The 20,629-nt window shown below is 46.2% G+C and overlaps 1 protein-coding gene across 3 annotated transcripts in view; it reads right to left on the bottom strand.

Annotated features, from left to right (window-relative positions):
• YPEL2 (yippee like 2) overlaps positions 1-20,629 on the bottom strand; it is a 64,996-nt gene that overhangs the window by 23,401 nt on the left and 20,966 nt on the right. The gene's annotated exons all lie outside the window — the stretch shown is intronic.

Raw genomic sequence — 20,629 nt, 5'->3', positions numbered from 1 at the left:
TCTTGGAAACAAATAATTAAAAGCTAAGAAACTCTAAATCCCTTCTTTCTTTGGCACCAGGACCACACGGCAAAGAACTAGCAAAGAATACTGAAGAATACTTCAGGAGTGGTAAAGAGAAATATTTAAGTAATTACAGGCCACTGGAATCTCATGCAGTGGGCTATAGTTTGGGTACAGTGGAGGATCTCAAAGGAAAACATACACACACGACTTTATCCAGTTTTAAATACACTCACAGATACTGGGATTTGAAAGACCCCTCCCTACCCGTAAAGGTCAACCATGCACCTGAAGCATGGCTCTCCACCACATTTCTTTTTTTTTTTTTTTTTTTTTTTGAGACGGAGTCTCGCTCTGTCGCCCGGGCTGGAGTGCAGTGGCCGGATCTCAGCTCACTGCAAGCTCCGCATTCTCCTGCCTCAGCCTCCGGAGTAGCTGGGACTACAGGCGCCCGCCACCTCGCCCAGCTAGTTTTTTTTTTTTTTTTGTATTTTTTTAGTAGAGACGGGGTTTCACCATGTTAGCCAGGATGGTCTCGATCTCCTGACCTCGTGATCCGCCCGTCTCGGCCTCCCAAAGTGCTGGGATTACAGGCTTGAGCCACCGCGCCCGGCCCTCCACCACATTTCTACCAAACCTCTCCTTGAATACTTTCAGGGGCAGAGAACTCACTACCTCCTGAGGAAGCCCATTCTACTGCCAATCACTGACGATGCCAAAATTCCTCATGTGAGCTGAGCTCTTTCTCCTTAGAGCTTTCTGATTCCTCCATCTTTAGATCCTCGGCACCGTTACACTTCAGGTTATAGATTTAAACCTCTTATCTCTCCCACATGAGGTTTTCCTACTACGTAACTTCTCCCAGTTTAGTAGCTTGGTAGAATGAAAGAATTATGCAGTTGGATAAACTGACTAGGTTCAGTTCCCAGTTCTAGCACTTTCTCTGCCATGTCCTCTTGGTTTGTTCAGCTTTTGGGTCAAGAGTTCCCATCTGTGAAATGGGATAACAATATCCACCTTCTTCCTATCAGTCCCTTCAAATTTTCCCTATGTGGCCTGGTCTGACTATGTTCACTATTGTTTTCTATACCTCTTTTTCATTTCATACTAAAAGGTGTTCCCTAGACACTTCCTACACTTTCCTTCTAATGCTAATCAAAGCACCAGGCCTTACTGAAACAATTAATTGGGCTTCAGGTTGCATGCACAAACCAAAGTACATAGATTTACATGATTGTCCCTGCTGTGGCAGTTGTCCAACATCAGGCTTTCCTCCGGTGAGCGCATTAGCATATATTCACCTTCAACCATTTTATTCCAACCCTCTGGGACTGGATTTAGGAGTAGAGTTATGTGAAACAGGATCAAGGAAGAGACAATGTTACTTGAAAAGGTCATGGTGGTAAGAATTATGGTGGGGATTGAAGAACTCATAGCCGAAGAGCCTTATGAAAGAGACATGGGCATATAATTGTTAGGATTTGAGCATAGGGTGCTTGCCAAGATGCAAGAGCACACACTGATGCCTCTCAGTATTCCCTCCAGAAATGGAGCATAACTGGGTCAGAACAGCCAGACTACCCACTCCACCCCTGCCAGGCAAGGCTAGATCATCTGCTTTCAACTAGGACGGTGTCCTTAGTGAGATCCCCGATACTCTGAACTGGGATTGCATCATCTGTGAAATGAAGGGATTGAGCAAGGTCTCTTACAAGGGTGAACATTCTGTGAGTCCGTATTCTCAAGAGAATAGATGCCTCGCATATTAAATGAACATTTCTGACTCAGACTTCTCTTGTGTTTTCAAACTTCCTGTTTATCTGCGTAAAAAGCAAGTCTTTTCAGCTCATCAGATGACCGACCTTATCTGATCATTCCTTGAGACTCCTATCTTGAGACACAGAAACATAAACCCCCTTCCACTTATTTGGGTGCTCAATCTTTCTTGGCCAACGCAAGTGCCCGACTTGTTGCAAAATATCAAGCATTGGAAAATAATCTCCAGAGCAAAAAAGCTTTGTGTCACACTAAAGCAATCTCCAACGGTAACAAATTAGAGGGAAACCCAAGTGTCCAATAAGAAGGGAATGGCTCAGAATGCTGTGATAGGGCCAAATGAAGAAATATTGTGTCTCCGTGATGACAAATCAACAAATACCTAATGAACAGCCATGTCCAGAGCCTTGCTGGGCACCGCAGAGAGCACACAGCTAGCCCATCTAGCCACCTAGAAAACGGGACTAAAATACATTAAGTCTAAAGCAGTATAATTTGTGGCAATAAATTATGGTTGTTAAAGGAGTTCAGAGAAGATGGATGGGACAGGAGGAGATGAGAGCGCCGTCGGAGGGCTGATCACAGCAGAGGGCTTTCATGAAAAGGAAGTAAGGTCAAAGAGGCTGTGAGGCCTTGAAAGGCAGCAGAAGCCCCAGCGACCTACTCCATCTATAGTGATTAAGCAGCTGGAAGTGCATCTGTTTTGCGGCTAAGGACTCCTCAGTACAGTCCAGCTACATCCCCATCTCTTTCCTATGGAGAATAACAACTCGAGGAGAAATCAATGGTGGCCCTGAGATGTTTGCAACATATAATAACAAAAACAGGCTGAGCACCGTGGCTCATGCCTGTAATCCCAGCACTTTGGCAGGCTGAGGCAGGTGGATCACGAGGTCAGTTCGAGACCAGCCTGGCCAGCATGGCGAAATCCCATCTCTACTAAAAATACAAATTAGCTGGGTGTGGTGGCACGTGCCTGTAATCCCAGCTACTCAGGAGGCTGAGGCAGGAGAATCACTTCAGCCTGGGAGGCGGAGGTTTTGCACTCCAGACTGGGCAACAGAGCCCGTCTCAAAAAATTAAAAAGTAATAATAACACCACACTGTGTGCTCCACGGTTTGATACTGCCTCAGGGCATTGTCATAAGCACTATTTCCTCTAACTTCTCACACCACCTTGCGTATGAGGAAAGGCAACAGTGGATGGGGATAGAGTCAGTCCTAGAACACACATCTTACAAAGCCCCTGCCTCTCTTAGGCATCTGCTTTGTGTGGTGAGCATTGTCCATTGTGCCCACATCTAAACACAGGGCATTCTTACCACTCTTCAATGCACAAATATTTCCTTACTGAAGGGAGTGGAGAGGGTGTGGGATCCTTAGCAGCACTGGGCAGTAAATCTGAAAGCAGAACTTGTTAGTTTCTAAACAAGGACCAGCCAGTTAGACCACAGAGTGGGTGTTTCCATGCAAATTCCAGCACTTTCATGTTGCTCCATGAACTGAGCCCAACCAGGAGAGCAAGCCATGGTTTTTGTATTTTTCTTTTTTGCAACCAGCTAAGGAGTCTTTGATTAGGCCTAGAGAGGGACTCAATTAGCATCATGGAAACGGGAGATTTCAGAAAAGAAAGGTCAGTCGCAAGTCTAGCATTTGCTATCAGCCATCTGCCAAGCAGGAAGTGCTACTCAGATCTATTTTTAATCATCTTCCCTAGGCTAGGGCTTCTGGGAAAATTCAGAGGCCAGGGTTATTCCAAGACAAACATTTAATTGCTACCTTTCTATACACATTTTAAAACAGCCTCTGGGCACTCAAGACCAACTTATACACAGAGGCCGGGTTTCTGGGTTCTGTCACTCTGATACCTACATCCAAGGTTATCTTTGGAAGCCGTGATGGGGGACCTCTCCTTGGGGACTGTCTGGGATATCAAGTAACTCCACATAATGTAATAATTCCTATAGCCAGCAGGTTTCAGATACTTGCTTTGGTTGCAAGTGACAGGAAGAGAGGAGGAGGTGGGAATTCAGGTCCAGGAGTTCATGTTCATTCCCCAAAGAAGTGAGACCAGTGAAGTGAACTGTGCAAACCCAGTGAAGTGAACTGTGCAAACTTCCTCGTCACTCCCATTTTCATTTTAAGCACACTTATCACTTTAGAAAGGTAAATTAAAACCAGTTCATCCAGGCAGTAATCTCTAAAGATATTGACTGGCTAAAGAAAGGGGAGAGGTTTCATCTTAATTCCTAAGGCCCCAGCCTGTGCTGTGGCTGGTGCATCCAGGCATGAGAACATTCTGTCCACTGGCTCCTTCTCCCTCCTGTCTCGCAGCAGTGCTATGTCTCAGTTCAACCCAGCCCAAGGAATGAAACATCTCTGAGGTCTGGAGAGGGAGTCTGGCACAGCCAGGGCAGACTATGCAGAGACAGAGCCTGGCTCAGGCAGCCCCTGCATTCTCCAGCTCACCCAAACACAGTTTCCTCGCCTCTCCACACTTACAAACTCAGCCTCCAATTTCCATCCCAAGGTAAAGCCTGAGCTTATGCACGACTGTGCCCCAGCCAAGCCATGTTCCACCTGCCACTAAAGAAGTGGAGGATTGGGGACAGGCAGCTGGTCACCACCCAGTGCCTGCCCCATCCAACAGTGAGCTGCAGAGCCCACTGTGCCCGCAGACAAAGGGGTCTGCTCAGCATCCTACCCACCTCTGGACCTTCCCCCTTCCCTACTGTCAGAAGCTTATCTGTCTGCGAGCAGCCGGTGGGAAAGCTAAGCCGAAAGGGCACCTTGGCCATGGGATCTTTGCCTAAGGATGTGAAAAAGGAGACTGGGTATTTGGGGCAACTTAACACCAGCCAGAGCCCAGCCAGCAGGCCAGGGAGGAAGGGACTGACTAGACAGGCATGTGCCTCACAGGAGCTCTAACTCGCTCGGCCGGGGGCTGGAATCCCTCCTCCCAGTGTGCGGAACTCTAGTAAGCTGGGGCACACATGCCCCTGCGGAAAACAAAACAAAAACAAAAAAACAAAAAAGGGCTACTGCACAGGGTCACTCCCCCTGACCCAGTTGGACTACACATTAATTGGGGCTTCTGAGCCCTGCTGACTCTTGAGTTCCTCTTCTTGTCTGGTTTCAGCAGAGAAGGGAGTTAATCAGCAAACAGCTTAAGGAAGGATAACTCTCTGCCCCTGCTGAGGGCCACCCGTGCCCCTCCTCTGTGTGCCATGGCTTGATGGGCCAGTAAACCCTATTGAAACAAACAGCAAAGAAACAAGCAGAAGCAATCTGGGGTGCCATGTTTGGTTCAAGTGTTATCAGGGGGTTACCTGGAGATTTCAAAGCCAAGCAGACAGCCTGAGAAGGACCAACAGAAGCACTTGTAGTGGGGTGCTGACCCTGTACTGTACCACTGAGAGTGAGTGTCTCCTTAGATCTTGTGTCCTAGTTGGCCTGCTTCCCTCGGCCATCAGGGCCCTGATTCCACATCACTCTCAGACCCTCAGAAAAGGAATCTCTGGGGTGGGGTCTGGTGATCTGCCTTTGTATCTCAGGTGATTCTGATGTACTGTCAGATTTGGGAATCACTGTCCAAGAATCCCCATTTTCCAATGCCTGTTTCAATTATTCTCTAAATACATAAAGACTGCAGAAGCTACTTATTTCCATCTTCACTTGGCCCTGTTCCAAACCTCATGGCTACATCAAAGCCACTGGAATTCTGCAACTGAATTCTCTCTTTAAATTCAGACAAATACTCATCAACATGGGGTTGCAATTGCCAGGTTTCAATGATTTGGGGAGCCTTACTCAGGAAGCCAGGAGTGTCAGGTGAGACAGACTGCCCAGGCCCTGCAAACCCCCAGATCTCCATGAACAAAGGCCCTCTTCTTAGAGTTATGACTGCTTGCTGTTTGCCAGTGATCTACCTGTTTGCTGTGTAGCTGAAGGCACCACCAAGGAGGGACCCGGCCTGACTATTTTTAAACGGCTATGGCATGTTATCAATGCCCACCACTCCAAAACATCAACATTGTATAATCACACAAAGCTCAAGGATATATGGTTTACAGAAGCTAACAAAGTTGATTTTCCAAAATAGGCTATGTTTTATTCTCATCCCATCTCAATAAAATCCTATCACTCCATTGCTTAAAACCTTTTACCAGCTCCTCACAGCATCCAGAACTGTGTCTAAACTCCTTAGTTTGGCCTTCTAGGCCTTGCGTGATCCCCCTTGACCTGCTTCCCTAAAGCACAGACTCCCCTGACTCCCCATCTGTCTTCCCTGTGGTCCCTGGACTTGGCCTCGTGTCTTGTTTCTCTGTCTCTGCTCAGAATGGACTCCTCTTTCTTGTCTGTTTTCTTGTCCACTTAGTAAATGCTTATAAACACTAATCTTAGTCAACATTCATCCTGCTCTGTACCCTCATAACATCTGGAACAACCACTTACAGTGAAACAATGACTGTGTTTCACTACATTTTATCACTGTTTACCTATCTGCCTTCCCCATTAGATCATAAGCTACTTAAGGGCAAGAATTTCAGGCAGGTGCACTGGTTCACGCCTACAATCCCAGCACTTCGGCAGGCCAAGGCGGGTGGATCACTTGAGCCCAAGAATTTTAGACCACCCTGGGCAATATGGAGAAACTTCATCTCTACAAAAAACAGAAAAATTAGCCGGGTGTGGTGGTGCACGTCTGCAGTCCCAGCTACTCAGGAGGCTAAGGTGGAAGGATCACCTGAGCCTGGGAAGTTGAGGGTGCAGTGAGCTGTGATAGTGCCTCTGTACTCCAGCCTGGGCAACAGAGTGAGACTCTGTCTCAAAAAAAAAAAAAAAAAGAGAGAGAGAATTTCATTGCATTCATTTCTGTATCCCCAGTGCTTCATACAGTAGGATTTAATATATGCAGCGTGATCAGGGAGGTTAAGTGACTTGCTCAATGCCACACTGGAAATTTAGTGCAAAGCCAAGTCTGGAGCAGAGATGGCTTGACTCTCATTCAAGGCTTTTCAAATGGTGCCACAGACTCTCCGTCAGCAGGGCCCCACACTGTTTTCCCATTACAGTGATGACACTGTAGGAAACTATGTGCCCTATCTGGCTTGATCGCCTTGTAACCTACGGTGGGAACCTGTGGGTGCTAGACGGCTGGGGCTGAAGTCTGGCCTATGGAATGGAATTCTCACCAGGGTGTCAATTAAGACCTTGTCAATTAGCACAGAGACTCAACACCTACACTCTCCATACAAGCCACCATGCTGGTTTGAGATTCCTCTTGAAATCACAGAAATCTATTTCTCCAACACCCATTTCACAACAGTCATTCCAATCATCTTACCCAGGGCTAAGTAAACCAGTCCAAGGGCCAAATTGGGCCTTTCACCTGTTTCGCAAATGAAGTTTTTCTGGAAAACATCCATGCTCATTTGTTTATATATTCTCTGTGGCTGCAGATTTGAGTGGAGACCCTGCATACAGCAAAGCGTAAAATACTATCTGGCCTTTATAGAAAAAGTTTTGCAGACCTTTGGATGGAGCCCAAAGAACAGGGAATCAAGACTGCAAACAGCTCCTCCCTTCTACCAAGGGACTGGCTGCCCCTACTCTGGAAGTTAGTGAACCAACTGGCTTTTGAATGAAGTCATTTCTTTTTTTAGCCCTGGTTACAGGCCTGGGATCCAGGAGGAGATTTTTGCCTGTCAGAGGCACACAGGGACCTGTAACACCTAGCACATGGCCTGGCACATAATGGCACTCAATTAATGTTTACTGAATAAACAAAGGCATGGGAAATCAGCCAGTCTGAGCCTTGAACAAAAGTCCATACTCCTGTCAGTTTCAAGGTGACCAGTCACACAGGTACCTGGCAGCAGCCGGGTGACCTAGATTTGTCAGACCTTATCTTATCAGCTTTCCTTTCTCCAAGCACCTGCCCCCACAATGCTCAGGGCAGGTTGGCCTCTTATTTTTATAGAGAAAGAGATGGACAGGGAGGAACTCTTCTTCCACACCGACACACTTTGCTTTTTTTTTTTTTTCTCCCGCTGCGGGGAGAATCAAGAAATATGGGGGCTTCGAGCTTCAAAGAGCTCCATGAAGTCTTGTTTCACCGGCTTCCTCTCTCCTCAGGTTTCCTAGCTGAATGTGTCTGGGATGAACCATAAAAGCCCTCTCAGAGTTCTACCTGTCGTTTGGAACATTTGGCATCTAAAGGGGAAAGGCCATCTGTGGATAAAGCTGGCAGCTTTCAGAAGGTCAGGAATGTAAACAGTGGGGAGAGGCTTGGTCCTGAGAACACAGACATTCCTCCAAAGATGCATCAGAGAATAGGCAGCTGCCCCACTAGGCTGGGCTAGCTCAGGCCGACTCTGCAAGGGAGGACAGGGACGTCAGGGAAACAAAAGGCTGAAAGCACTTCAGCCTCTCATGAAAATTAGGCAAGCTGAATGGAAAGCACTATGGAAATGCTGGTTTCTTAGCCGCCCTAGATAACCCTAAGGGCCAGGTTCAGGAAGGAGGTCCTCATTTCTGCTACCACCAGCCGCTTTTTAAGGTGCCAGGCCTTCCAGGAACCAAAGGGTACTGAGTACAGGCTCAGTGAAGGCAAAGCTTCCATCTGTTTGCCACTGTATTCCCAGGGTCTAACACGTAAGAGGAGCTCACGCAACGTGGAATAAATGACAGGCGCAGTGCAGAAGGGTTCACTCAGGGATTTTTCGTTTTGGTGAGGAAACACTTATATGTTTCCTCATTTATCGGCTGGGACGCTAAGGTGACAGCTTCCCAACAGATACATTTGGAAACAGAAAATTGCTCTTGGTGGAGCCAACCCTAACAGGAAGGGAAAGGAGCTCCTGGGGCTCCAAAGATAGAGAATTTTCCTTTTGATGATCACAATTTACCCCTTCAAAGACCCAAGGGTGTCAGGGACTAAAGGCGAGGGGAGACCCAGCGCCACCTGCTCCGCCTCTTGACATCACTGTGGTCTGGAGGGGAGGGAGTTTACGGGCTGATCAGATGTTGTTGTTTTAGCAGCAGCTGGCGGAGTCATCTCCTCCTCTCTTCCTCTCCCCCTCCTCCTCCGACTCACTGTCCAGCCAGGGAGAGGAGGGAAACAGCTAAAGCTCCTCTTGGCTGGACAGCCCTTACCCCAGAGATAATACTCTGGGTCACCAGGTCAAACCCTCCTTTCAGCAGCTTTGCTGAGTGCTTTGGAAACAAAGGTTATCAGAGATTCTCTTTTGGTTTTTTTTTTTTTTAAGATAAAGAAAGTGGTTTCCTTCAAAACATTCCCCCGCCCCCCGCCCGAAGCGTCACAGAAGGAATCAAACTGACAAGCAATTCTCAGCTCCAGCTTCACTGTCCAGGCCAGGGACTTCTCTTCCAGCCGCCTAGGCTGCTGTGTCACAGCAGACTGAGGTCCTCGGGTGGGTCAGAGGCACAGTAACCACCTGACAGACTGGAAGGGAAGCAGGCAGGGTCAGGCTTTTCCATTGGCATTCTAGAGAGGCCTCGCTGCTGCCTGCAGGTAAGGCCCCAGAGAGCCGTAGTGGAAGGTGCTGCTATTTCATTACCTCCTGAGACCTGCTGGTCCCCCTGGGATAAGGAACAAGCGACTCCACAATGAGAGGCCTCAAAAGACCATGGATGACAGCTGTAGGGCTCAAAGGCAACTGCTGAGACTCTCCAAAAAGAAGGGCAACAAGCAAGTGTGCCAGGCCTGTTAGGGTGCCAGGCCCTAGTTCTGTCACTTTCCATTTAGTTTTCCCTAGTGACTATTCATAGAATAACACTAGCTTCCAACATTTATTGAGCATTTGTCATATACCAGGCCCTGTGGTGAGGACTTCACATCGATTATCTCATTTAATTTCCATAAAAATCCCATCAGGTATGGGATTAATTAATAGTATTACTATTATTCCCATTTGCTGGTGAGGCCATTAAGATGCAAAGGGGGCTGGGCGCAGTGGCTCACGCCTGTAACCCCAGCACTTTGGGAGGCCGAGGCCAGTGGATCACCTGAGGTCAGGAGTTCGAGACCAGCCTGGCCAACATGGCAAAACCCCATCTTCTACAAAAAAAAACCAAAAAAAGAAAAAAGCTGGTGTGGTGGCAGGCACCTGTAATCCAGTTACTTGGGAGGCTGAATAGGAGAACTGCTTCAACTTGGGAGGTGGAGGTTGCAGTGGACTGAGATCACACCATTGCACTCCAGCCTGGGTGACAGAGCGAGACTCTGTCTCAAAAAAAAAAAAAAAAAAAAGACACAGAGGGATTACTTAATGTACACAGTTACCAAATGAATAAGCCAGGGTTGGAACCCAGGCGGTCTGGCTCACAGGTTATACCACGAGCTGCTATGTTATATGGCCTCATATCATCTTACGCTACTACATTAGACTCAGAAGATGCAGGGGGAAGTAGAAGGAACTTTAAAGACAGTCTAACCTATTGCACTCATTTGGATAAATGAAGAAAAGGGAGAGCCAGAGAGGTGAACAGTCTTGCCCAAGATCATAGTGCTTGACACTGTCAATCTTCCGGATGCCAGCCCTCTCCCAGGGCTTCCTCCAGCACTTACAAGCACCAGCTATGTGCAAGGTGGTGTGGTGGAGGGGAGGTGGCAAAGTGCAAAATCAAGAGGCCCTCAGCTTCTCTCTGGGCCTTGGTTTCCTAATCTGTAAAATGAGGAGTTGCACTAGAAACTCCAGGTTCAAAGGTACCTTCAGCCATAAAGTTCTGAGCATCTATGACTCCAGGACATTGAGAATCTTGTTAGGAAGCAAGACAATTATACATAAAAAGTGCATGCAACCATAACAACACAGACCATACCACAAGACAGTCATTAAAATGAACAACCAGACAGTGAGTTCCACTGACATTCAGAGCATCCTATAGACCAGGAAGACTCACTAGAAGAAAAAAAGATGTGAGCTGTTCTTCAAGAATGGGTAGAAACTGAAAAGAGAGAGAGGAAAGGAGGAGGATTCACCAAGGCAAAGGAAATGACAGGAGGGAAGAAAGGGTGGGATTTGCCACAAGGATTGCTGAGTGAGACCATAAAACAGGCAAGGCCGAAAAGAACCTAGGCCACATTGCCAAGTGGGAGCAAAAAGTACGTGAGCAGATCTGAATCTGAACCCATCTGGCTTCTTGGTAACCTGGTAACCTATGGCCTTAATTAATCCCCACCTTGAAAGGATGTTGTAAAGTGACAGGGTAAGTAAAATACATAAAGGAGTTCCCGGCACACAGTAGGTGCTCAATCAAGAAGAAAGTGTTCTGGGTGCAGTAGCTCATGCCTGTAATCCCAGCACTTTGGGAGGTTGAGGCAGGTGGATCACTTGAGGTCAGGTCAGGAGTTCGAGACCAGCCTGGCCAACATGGTGAAACCACATCTCTACTAAAAATACAAAAATTAGCCGGGCGTGGTGGTAGGTGCCTGTAATCCCAGCTACTCGAGAGGCTGAGGCAGGAGAATTGCTCAAACCCAGAAGGCAGAGGCTGCAGTGAGAGAGACTGTGCCACTGCACAGCCTGGGCAACAGAGTGGGACTCCATCTCAAAAAAAAAGTGTAAGTCTTTAGGACCAGTGTCAATGTGGTGGCTCACCTGTAATCCCAACACTTCGGGATGCTGAGGTGGGAGGTCTGCTGAAGGTGAAGAGTTTGAGATCAGCCTAGGCAACATAGCGAGATTCTCTCTCTCTCTATATATATAAACCTAAGGAGGTGTTCAATCAATAGTAGCTAATAGCAGCAACGTAATTTTTCATCTTGTATGTTTGTTACAACACCAGATAACCTCATCTGTAAAGTTCTTCTACCCTCCGTGGTGAGCCTCGCTTTCCCTTGTTTCCTAAACGTCACAGGCTCTTTAAGTGCAGGACTCATCTCCTTATCCCTACCATCTAGGTTTAAATGTTGTTTAAAACACAAGAATTATGGAACCGAACAAGTAGTTTATGACAGTGGATTCTAGTCAGGCCCCCAAATACAAAGAGCCAAACTAGCAATGGTGCAGATTTACCATTCCAGAGGCCAGAGGAAGTGCCACCGCTCAAACAGAAACAGAGGGATCCTGCACCCACTCCTTGCTTCCCAGGGTGAACACCCTGATGAAAAAGAGTTTCTTTGGATTTTTCACTGGGAATACGAGCTTGATTACCAGTGTCCCTGCTGAGAGCCTAGACACTAATAATATACAAAACAGTCTTATGATTGGAACCTTAAAGGCATCTGCAAACCACAGAGTTAATTTTCAGGGTACGCCTCATCGCTCAAGTCAACATTTCCTTTTGGTATTTAAAGTAACCACACAGAAAGGATCACATTTGAGCAGATTTTGTGCTCCAGCTGCCTGCAGTCTGCAGCAAAAGAAAAACAAAACATAAAGATGATTCGCCAGATTTGGTACCAAGTAGCTCCCTTGATACTAAATTGGTGAGCAACTCTATGTGCGCCCAGATCATTAATTTTCACAAGGAGCAGGCACGACTGTGGGACAGGTCTGCCTCCCATTTAAAGCATGTGACTTCCTGAACTCAATTCCCCTTGTCCATGCCTACAAATGATAAAGACAATTTTTTTTTTTTAAAACCATAGAATGCTTCTATTTCTTTGCCAAGCAGTGGTCAATGAGTATTTGCTGAATGACCACCATGTGCCTGGAACACATTCAGACCACTGCAATGGACAGACACCACTTGCCCCCTTCTAGTCTCTTCCTCACTAGTTCATCTGCCACGCCACGGCAACACTGACCATTTGCTGGCCATGTCATTACCTGCTTAAAAGTCTTCAGTAGCAACCGTCAATGGGATAACATCCTAGCTTCTATTCTTCTAATAATCTGGCTTCGACCTACACTTTCAATGTTTTCACAGTTTTTCAACCTCTACCCTAAAAAATGGCTGCTGCCTGTGTGCTCCCTGCCTCTGGCTCTTTGTTCCTGCCGCTTCTTTTATCAGCTCCTCCCCATCATTTGAGGCTTCTGCTTCCAAGCACAGATCAATGCTACTTCTTCCATCAAGTCTTCCCAGAACTGCGTTTTCTAGACAGATGGATCTTAAAGTTTGGTTGTGTGTGTGTTTTTTTCCTTTTCTAACCAACAGTATCTTTGGTGGAGAGCCTGATGAAAGCCATGAAACCCTCCCTAGAAAAATATACATGCCCACAGAATGACACACACAATTTCATGGAGTCCTTGAAGCCAGTCCATGGACCCAGACTGAAACTCACTGATAAAGATCTCTATCTGAGCCGGGCGCGGTGGCTCAAGCCTGTAATCCCAGCACTTTGGGAGGCCGAGAAGGGCAAATCACGAGGTCAGGAGATCGAGACTATCCTGGCTAACACGGTGAAACCCCGTCTCTACAAAAAAAAAAAAAATACAAAAAACTAGCTGGGCGAGGTGGCGGGCGCCTGTAGTCCCAGCTACTCGGGAGGCTGAGGCAGGAGAATGGCATAAACCCAGGAGGCGGAGCTTGCAGTGAGCTGAGATCCGGCCACTGCACTCCAGCCTGGACGACAGAGTGAGACTCCGTCTCAAAAAAAAAAAAAAAAAAAGATCTCTATCTGAGTACTAAGTCACTCAAATATTCACCGAGAATTTTCCAGTCTTAGGAGCCATGCTGCTTCTAGAGACACAAAAATGGTATCACAATCGTCTCCTCAAGTAATCCACAGGCCAATGGGAAACGTGTCATCACACTGTGATAACTGCTTTAAGAGAAACATAGAAGATGAGGTAGAAACTTCAAGAAGGCATAACATGAATCTATTATCTCCCAAACTAAGATAAAAGTTCCCTGAGAAAATTTTTGAGGGTAGTATTATAATATCTAGAATAGTGCTATGTGCATGCGCGCGCACACACACACACACAGAGTACATAATTAGTATTTGTGCAAAGACAGAACGGAATCAATAAGATGAAAAGAGCAAGTATAGGCACAGTCCCCACATACACCAGAAACTCTTGAGACACAGTTAAAATGGTCCCACTGTGGACCAACTGTGCTATAGAAATTATCCCAAGCTGGGTGCGGTGGCTCACATCTGTAATCCCAGCACTTTGGCAGGCAGAGGCAGGCGGATTGCTTGAGGTTAGGAGTTCGAGACCAGCCTGGCCAACACAGTGGAACCTCATCTCTACTAAAAATACAAAAATCATCTGGGCATGGTGATGCACGCCTGTAATCCCAGTTACTCAGGTAGCTGAGACACGAGAATTGCTTGAACCCAGGAGGTGGAGATTGCAGTGAGCCAAGATTGCACCACTGCACTCCAGCCTGGGTGACAGAGTAAGACTCTGTATCAAAAACAGAAAAAAAAAAAAAATCCCAGCCTAATTCATGGCTCTTTTCATCCTGAACACGTTCAATCTCTGCCCCCATGGAGGAACGGTGCCATAAGATACTATATTTTACAAGCCCCAAATAGTTTCTTTTCACCAAGAAATACTGTCAAGTAACCACATCCCTTTGTTTGGAGACTTTCTGTACAGGTTTGATTCACCTGCCACCCCTTCCTGAGTGGTCAACAGATACTTCTACAGGAGTACAAAAAAGTCAAAGCTTCATTAGTAGGAGACAGGGCTTTCAAAGGTCACATACTAGAAGAAAAGAATTAAGTAATTTGGGTTTGGGAAATGTAATTCTCTTTTATAAAAGCCAAATGGGTAGAGCATGTATTGAAACTGGACTTACTGGATTGTGCTGGAACTCTTCCATAATTTGTCACTTCTGCCTTGGCTGTAGCTTAGAAGTGATGTTTAAGAAACACTGACATGGCCAGGCGTCGTGGCTCACGTCTGTAATCCTAGCACTTTGGGAGGCCAGGGCAGGCGGGTAACTTGAGGTCAGGGGTTCGAGACCAGCCTGGCCAACATGGCAAAACCCTGTCTCTATTAAAAATACAAAAATTAGCCAGGTGTGGTGGTGCATGCCTGTAATCCCAGCTACTCTGAAGACTGAGACAGGAGAATCTCTTGAACTCAGCAGGCGGAGGTTGCAGTGAGCCGAGATCGCACCACTGCACTCCAGCCTGGGCAACAGAGTGAGACTCCATCTCAAAAAAATAAATAAAAAAGAAACACTGACATTCAACAGCAAAGTGGCAGAGGTACCCACTAGAGCTCGGGCCATAGAGAGCAGTTGTTCCCACCCTTCTGCTTCTTAGTACCACTGCTCCGGTAAAGAGCCAAGTCCCACTACTCTAGAAACAAAAGGTTTACTTTTTGAGATAGACGTTTATGCCAGCAATCTGTTTTTCCCTTCCTCTTAAAAAATATGAATTTTATTCAAGTATAGTTTTTGTAAAAATCATTATGTCATATATCCACTGAATATCAAAATTAGAGCTCAATTAACAAAATTAGGGCTAAAATTATCTATTTTGCAAATTAGATAAGTTCATAGAGTAATTATCTTCAAGAGTTCCATCTCATATTGTATATATTTATTATTTCTTTTCATCTTTATTTTTAATTCTTGCTATCTGGCATTCTGGTCTGATGAATTATGTTGTCTGATGTGACACAGCAGCCACTAACAACACTACTAGTGATATAACTCAATGCTCACTATACTGTTTTCCAGGGCATCTGGAGAAACAAAAGAAATGAGGGGATTTTTAGAAATTATGTTCCTATATTTATTATTTACATGAGGTTTTCAGGACATAGATAATTCTATCACGATTTTAGAGAGTAGTTTTATTGTACATTAAAAACACAAACTGGCCGGGTGCAGTGAAATCATACCACTGCATTCCAGCCTGGGCCACAGAGCAAGACCCCATCCCCCCGCAAAGAAAAAGAAAAGAAAAAAAAAAGACTGGGTACGGTGGCTCATGCCTGTAATCCCAGCACTTTAAGAGGCCGAGGTGGGAGGATCACCCGAGGTCGGGAGTTCGAGATCACCCTGGCCGACATGGAGAAACCTCGTCTCTACTAAAAATAAAAAATTAGCTGAGCGTGGAGGTGCATGCCTGTAATCCCAGCTACTCAGGAGCCTGAGGCAGGAGAATCGCTTGAACCTGGGAGGCAGAGGCTAAGGTGAGCCAAGATTGTGCCACTGTACTCTAGCCTGGACAACAAGAATGAAACTCCGTCTCAAAACAAAAAAGGAAAACAAACAAACAAACAAACCAAACTGGTGAGCCATGGGAATTGAGAAACAAATCCCTGCCCTGACAGGTAGAGAGGACGGGATGGGACAGATCTCGGTACTTCCATAGCAGCACTCCCTCCGTGGCACTGCCTCCACGCCACTGCATGGGGGTACTACGCTACACTGGTGTAGAACACCAGGGCTCAGAGCCAGAGGTGGGAAACCAAGGGCAGAGTCTACCTCTTGGCAGCCACTAGATCAATACAAGGCTTCAGAACATCTCACTCCCTGACTCTTCTCAAAGCAATGCTGCATCTAATCTCTAGACAGGAAGGGAAAACCAAAATGTCACCACTGTAAGCCCAATGGAACCCCACAGGGAACAAAAACCACCTGCCTTCTAAATGTTCCTAACCTCAGAAAGACTGCCCAGAGCTTGAAAACAAGTCAGGCCAGGGCTCCTCACACAGAACGCTGGGGAGGGGTACGAGGTGGACGGCCCTGGCTCTGAGGCTGTGTGACCTCAGTCTGATCACTCAGTCACCCATGGCCTGTTTCCTCATGAAGAGAGGCTTGAATGAGATGATCCGTAATTCTGGAAATTCCGTATTTGTCACCAGAAGATAATCTGGCCTATAGATCTGATATAACAATAACGTAAATAGTTCTGGAGACTGAGCAAAAGGTTTCCTCATCCCGCCTCCATTAGATACCCCTGTACAGCACCCTACAACTCCTTTCCTCCAGGACCCAGAGCACTAAAGCCGGCATGAAGTCACAAGGCCCCGAACTGGGTCTGTGATAGATTAATCCAATTTATCCTTCCTAAATGGCCTACTCCACAATGCCATTAAGGGGTTGGCAGGAGAGAGGCAAAGGGAGGATGACAGACAGAACATTTTCATACAAAAGCTTTGTGAAGACCCAGGTTTCCATAATAGATTATGTCCACTAAAATGAGTGTTTAGATTATTCTCACTAGGGCTGGCTACTAACTGTTCCAAATGAAGCTATTATTATTTTATAATCAAAGTATATTTTTATACTAGGGCTTATATGTACCATTAGGGAAGAAACAATGTGAGCAATTCCTCATGCCAACTCAAAATACCTCTGCATGCAAACATTCCAGCATTTAGACCACAACAGCCCCTAAGAAAGAAATTGTAGGATGCCTCGGCACATTCCCTAGATAGTTCTGTCATCAATTCAAAGAGCTTTTCCCCCTACCCTCTTTATCATTTTACAGAGAAAATGCCATGTTACCTTTCTACAGACACGCTTGGCTTGCTATTACCCCTTCTCATATCCAACTCTTCTTCGCCTCAGGTACCAAGTGAACCCATCTTAGCCAAACCAAAACTCATTGGTGTCAGGCAGGAATAATTCCCTCCAACCCACCCCCTTGCCTTTCTGTTCTTTTCTTTTGGACAGTAAGGCCAAGAGAAGCAAACAGACTACTTTATATTTACATAGAGGTTTGTGATTTGCAAACCACCCACACATCCATGATCTCATCTGAGCCTCATAACAATGCAATGAGATAAACCAGCTCCCCCAGTGAGGTGTATGTCTACTCCACAGGACTGTTATTGGGATAGCACATCATGAGCACACACTAGGTGCTGGCCACTAGAAACATCGGCTATGGTCTGAATGTCTCCCCAAAATTCATATGTTGAAATGCTCACCCCAAAGATGATGGTAGTAGGAGATCAGGCCTTTGGGAGGTGATCAGGTCATCAGGCCAAAGCTCTTGTGAATGGGATTAGTGTCCTTATAAAGAGGCCAGAGAGAGACCCTTCCCTTCTACCATGTCAGATTAAGTGCAAAGGAGCTGTCTGTGGACCAGAAAGCAGGGCCTCACCAGACTCAATCTTGTGGTGTCTTGAACTTGGACTTCCCAGCCTCCAGAACTGTGAGAAATAAACTTCTGTTGTTTATAAGCTAACTAGTCTATGATACGCTGTTTTAGCAGCCCTAATGGACTAAGACAGCATTAAACATAGTAAACATTATTTTACCCATTTTATGAGTGAGAAACTGAGGCTTGGAAGTTGGACAGCTGATTGCACGTAACTAGGCCTCTAGGGATCTAGAGTAAGCTATGAAGGTAGAAAGACTGGTACGGGATTCTTTCCACCACCATGGCAATACAGACTCCATTTGTTTTTAAAAACTTTGTAACTCTACACTTCCATGTAGGCTTAGGCACACTGATAGAAGGCAGTCTGAAGTTCCAGTCCTAGTCCCGGTTCACTGCTGGTCACACACTCAGATTTTTGTATCCCCTTCTTCATAATGAAAGCACTCATTTTTTTTCTCTTTTTTTCTTTTTTTTTTTTTTCACCAAACGAATGTCAAGCTTTTAGATGAAAGGCCTATTGCCAGTACAAAGTATCATTTAATTACACTGCTGATCCAGCTCCAGTTATCTGCTTCCCAGCTCCTAACTCCCACTGGGCAGATTCTGAAACTGCATAGGAGATTAAGTCAAGAGAGGAGAACAGGAGAGACATTCTCTCCTTGAACTTTCTTAAATGGAAGAGAGGTGGGGGGGGGGGGATGAAAAGAAAGGCCTATTTTCCAAGGAGGAGGCTGGGGCAATGATCTTTCCATTAGGCAGACCTACATAAGAATCTATAGATTATTTAACGCCGGGGGTGGCTGTGGAGTGAAATAAAGGAACCTTTGTGCAATGCCAGCCGCAGCTCCCTCAGCTCTCCCCACAGCCAGGCATTTCACCCAACCCTTTAAATCATCAAGCTCTAATGCACCCCATCTGTGTACCGGCCTGAGCCAATGAAACTGAAGCCTGTGCTGACTTTGGCCTGGACTTGTGAATGAGCCTTTCTGCCCCAAAAGGGACAGGAAGGACATGAGGCCAACAAAGTATTTTTTTTCTCATTACTTGTCTTCTCCAAGGCTCAACCTCCATCTATTCATTTATCATTTACTGAGATCTTGCCATGGGTCAGGTTCTGACCCTGAGATGTAAAGCAGATATAGGCCATGCCCAAGGATGAATAAGAAAGAGCTCAGGAGAAAGGAGTGAAGGAGGGAGGTGAAGGAGAAGGGACACTCTTGACTAAGGCACACAACCCTAAAACACCCATACCTGCATATTCAGGGAATGTGGCTTGGTTCCGCATGGCTGAAACAAAGTAGAGAACTGGCTGGAGACCTAACCAAAAAGTCAGACTCTGCCAAATTGTCAAAGGCCCTGTACACCAGGCCAAAGAGATAAGACATAAATTCTGAAGGCCATTACCATCTCCACATACTCAACTTCTGCCCATCATACAAGGCCCAGATCAAAGAACCACCTCCTCCAGCAATCCCTCCTGAACACCCACTCAGAGTAATCACTCTTCTCTGAACCTCTGATTTGACATCTTGGACAAGTTTTATGAGTTTCAGCTTCTTCATCCGCATAAAATATGACTCATGTCACCTACCTTAAAGACTTCATACGAAGGTTAAGGTAACGTTTATAAAGTGTCAAGCTGCAGTTTTTAGTACATAGAGGGTGCTAAAATACCTTATTGGTACCTCAATTTCTTATGATACATAGCACTGATTCCTTGTATTAAAAAAAATGACATCTTGGCTTTCCCAGTAGATATAGGCAAACAATTTCTCTAGAGATTTCCAAAAAAAAAAAAAAAAAAAAAAAGACAACTCACAATTCCCCTCCAACTTTGCAAACCCAATTCCAACACCCAGGAGACCAACTCCTCTCTTCTCTGACACCTTCTCACATTCAAACTTCCAGACTCAAGGGGTTCCCCAAAATTCAAAGGGAAGCTGAGAAGGAAGCTAAAGGCTGGCTGAAATGTAAGCAGCGTAAAGGAGAGGAATTAACAGAACCATAAAGAAAAGAAAGTGGGGCAGATTCACAAGTCTGGCCAGAAGATAAGACTCTAAGGGGCTGTACGCTTCAAGCTCTGTGGTCACCTTAGACCCTGGAGAATGGCTAGAACAGGGGGTTCGGTCCTCAGGCCTGATTTGAAAAGCCTTACTACTACAGATGTGGTTGTTTGGGCAGCTTTCTTCACCTCCTAGGTCAATTCAGCCAGCTAGAGAGGACTGTTCTACAAGAGCTGACTAGATCCTTCATTCCTCTCTGGCTGGGGCTACCAAACCAGAGACAAAGAAAGCAACAGCCACCTTTTCCAGCAGGTCTTGTAAACAGATGAGGAACACCGATTTAAAAACAAAACAAAGGCGGGCGCGGTGGCTCAAGCCTGTAATCCCAGCACTTTGGGAGGCGAGACGGGCGGATCACGAGGTCAGGAGATCGAGACCATCCTGGCTAACACGGTGAAACCCCGTCTCTACTAAAAAAATACAAAAAAATTAGCGGGCGAGGTGGCGGGCGCCTGTAGTCCCAGCTACTCGGGAGGCTGAGGCAGGAGAATGGCGTGAACCCGGAGGCGGAGCTTGCAGTGAGCTGAGATCCGGCCACTGCACTCCAGCCTGGGCGGCAGAGCCAGACTCCGTCTCAAAAAAAAAAAAAACTCATCTGGGTCTGTGTAAAGGTGGATTGGTCTGTTTTTACTTTTAATGGTGTGAAGTCCTGGTTCTGGGTAAAGATGCTTTCGTAAGGGAAAAGTCTCCCATGATCTCTTTCTCTTTGTCGTGCAGCCTAGTAAAACCTGTTTCTCTTCCCCTGGGAATCTAGGGCCAGGAGGGAAGCAGTTCCCCTGAGAACGCTGCCTGA

This window comes from Trachypithecus francoisi, unplaced genomic scaffold (assembly GCF_009764315.1).
Source record: "Trachypithecus francoisi isolate TF-2019V2 unplaced genomic scaffold, Tfra_2.0 Lachesis_group20, whole genome shotgun sequence".
Taxonomy (NCBI): domain Eukaryota; kingdom Metazoa; phylum Chordata; class Mammalia; order Primates; family Cercopithecidae; genus Trachypithecus; species Trachypithecus francoisi.
The sequence above is the reverse complement of the archived record's forward strand: the minus strand, read 5'-3'. Positions and strand labels throughout refer to the sequence as shown.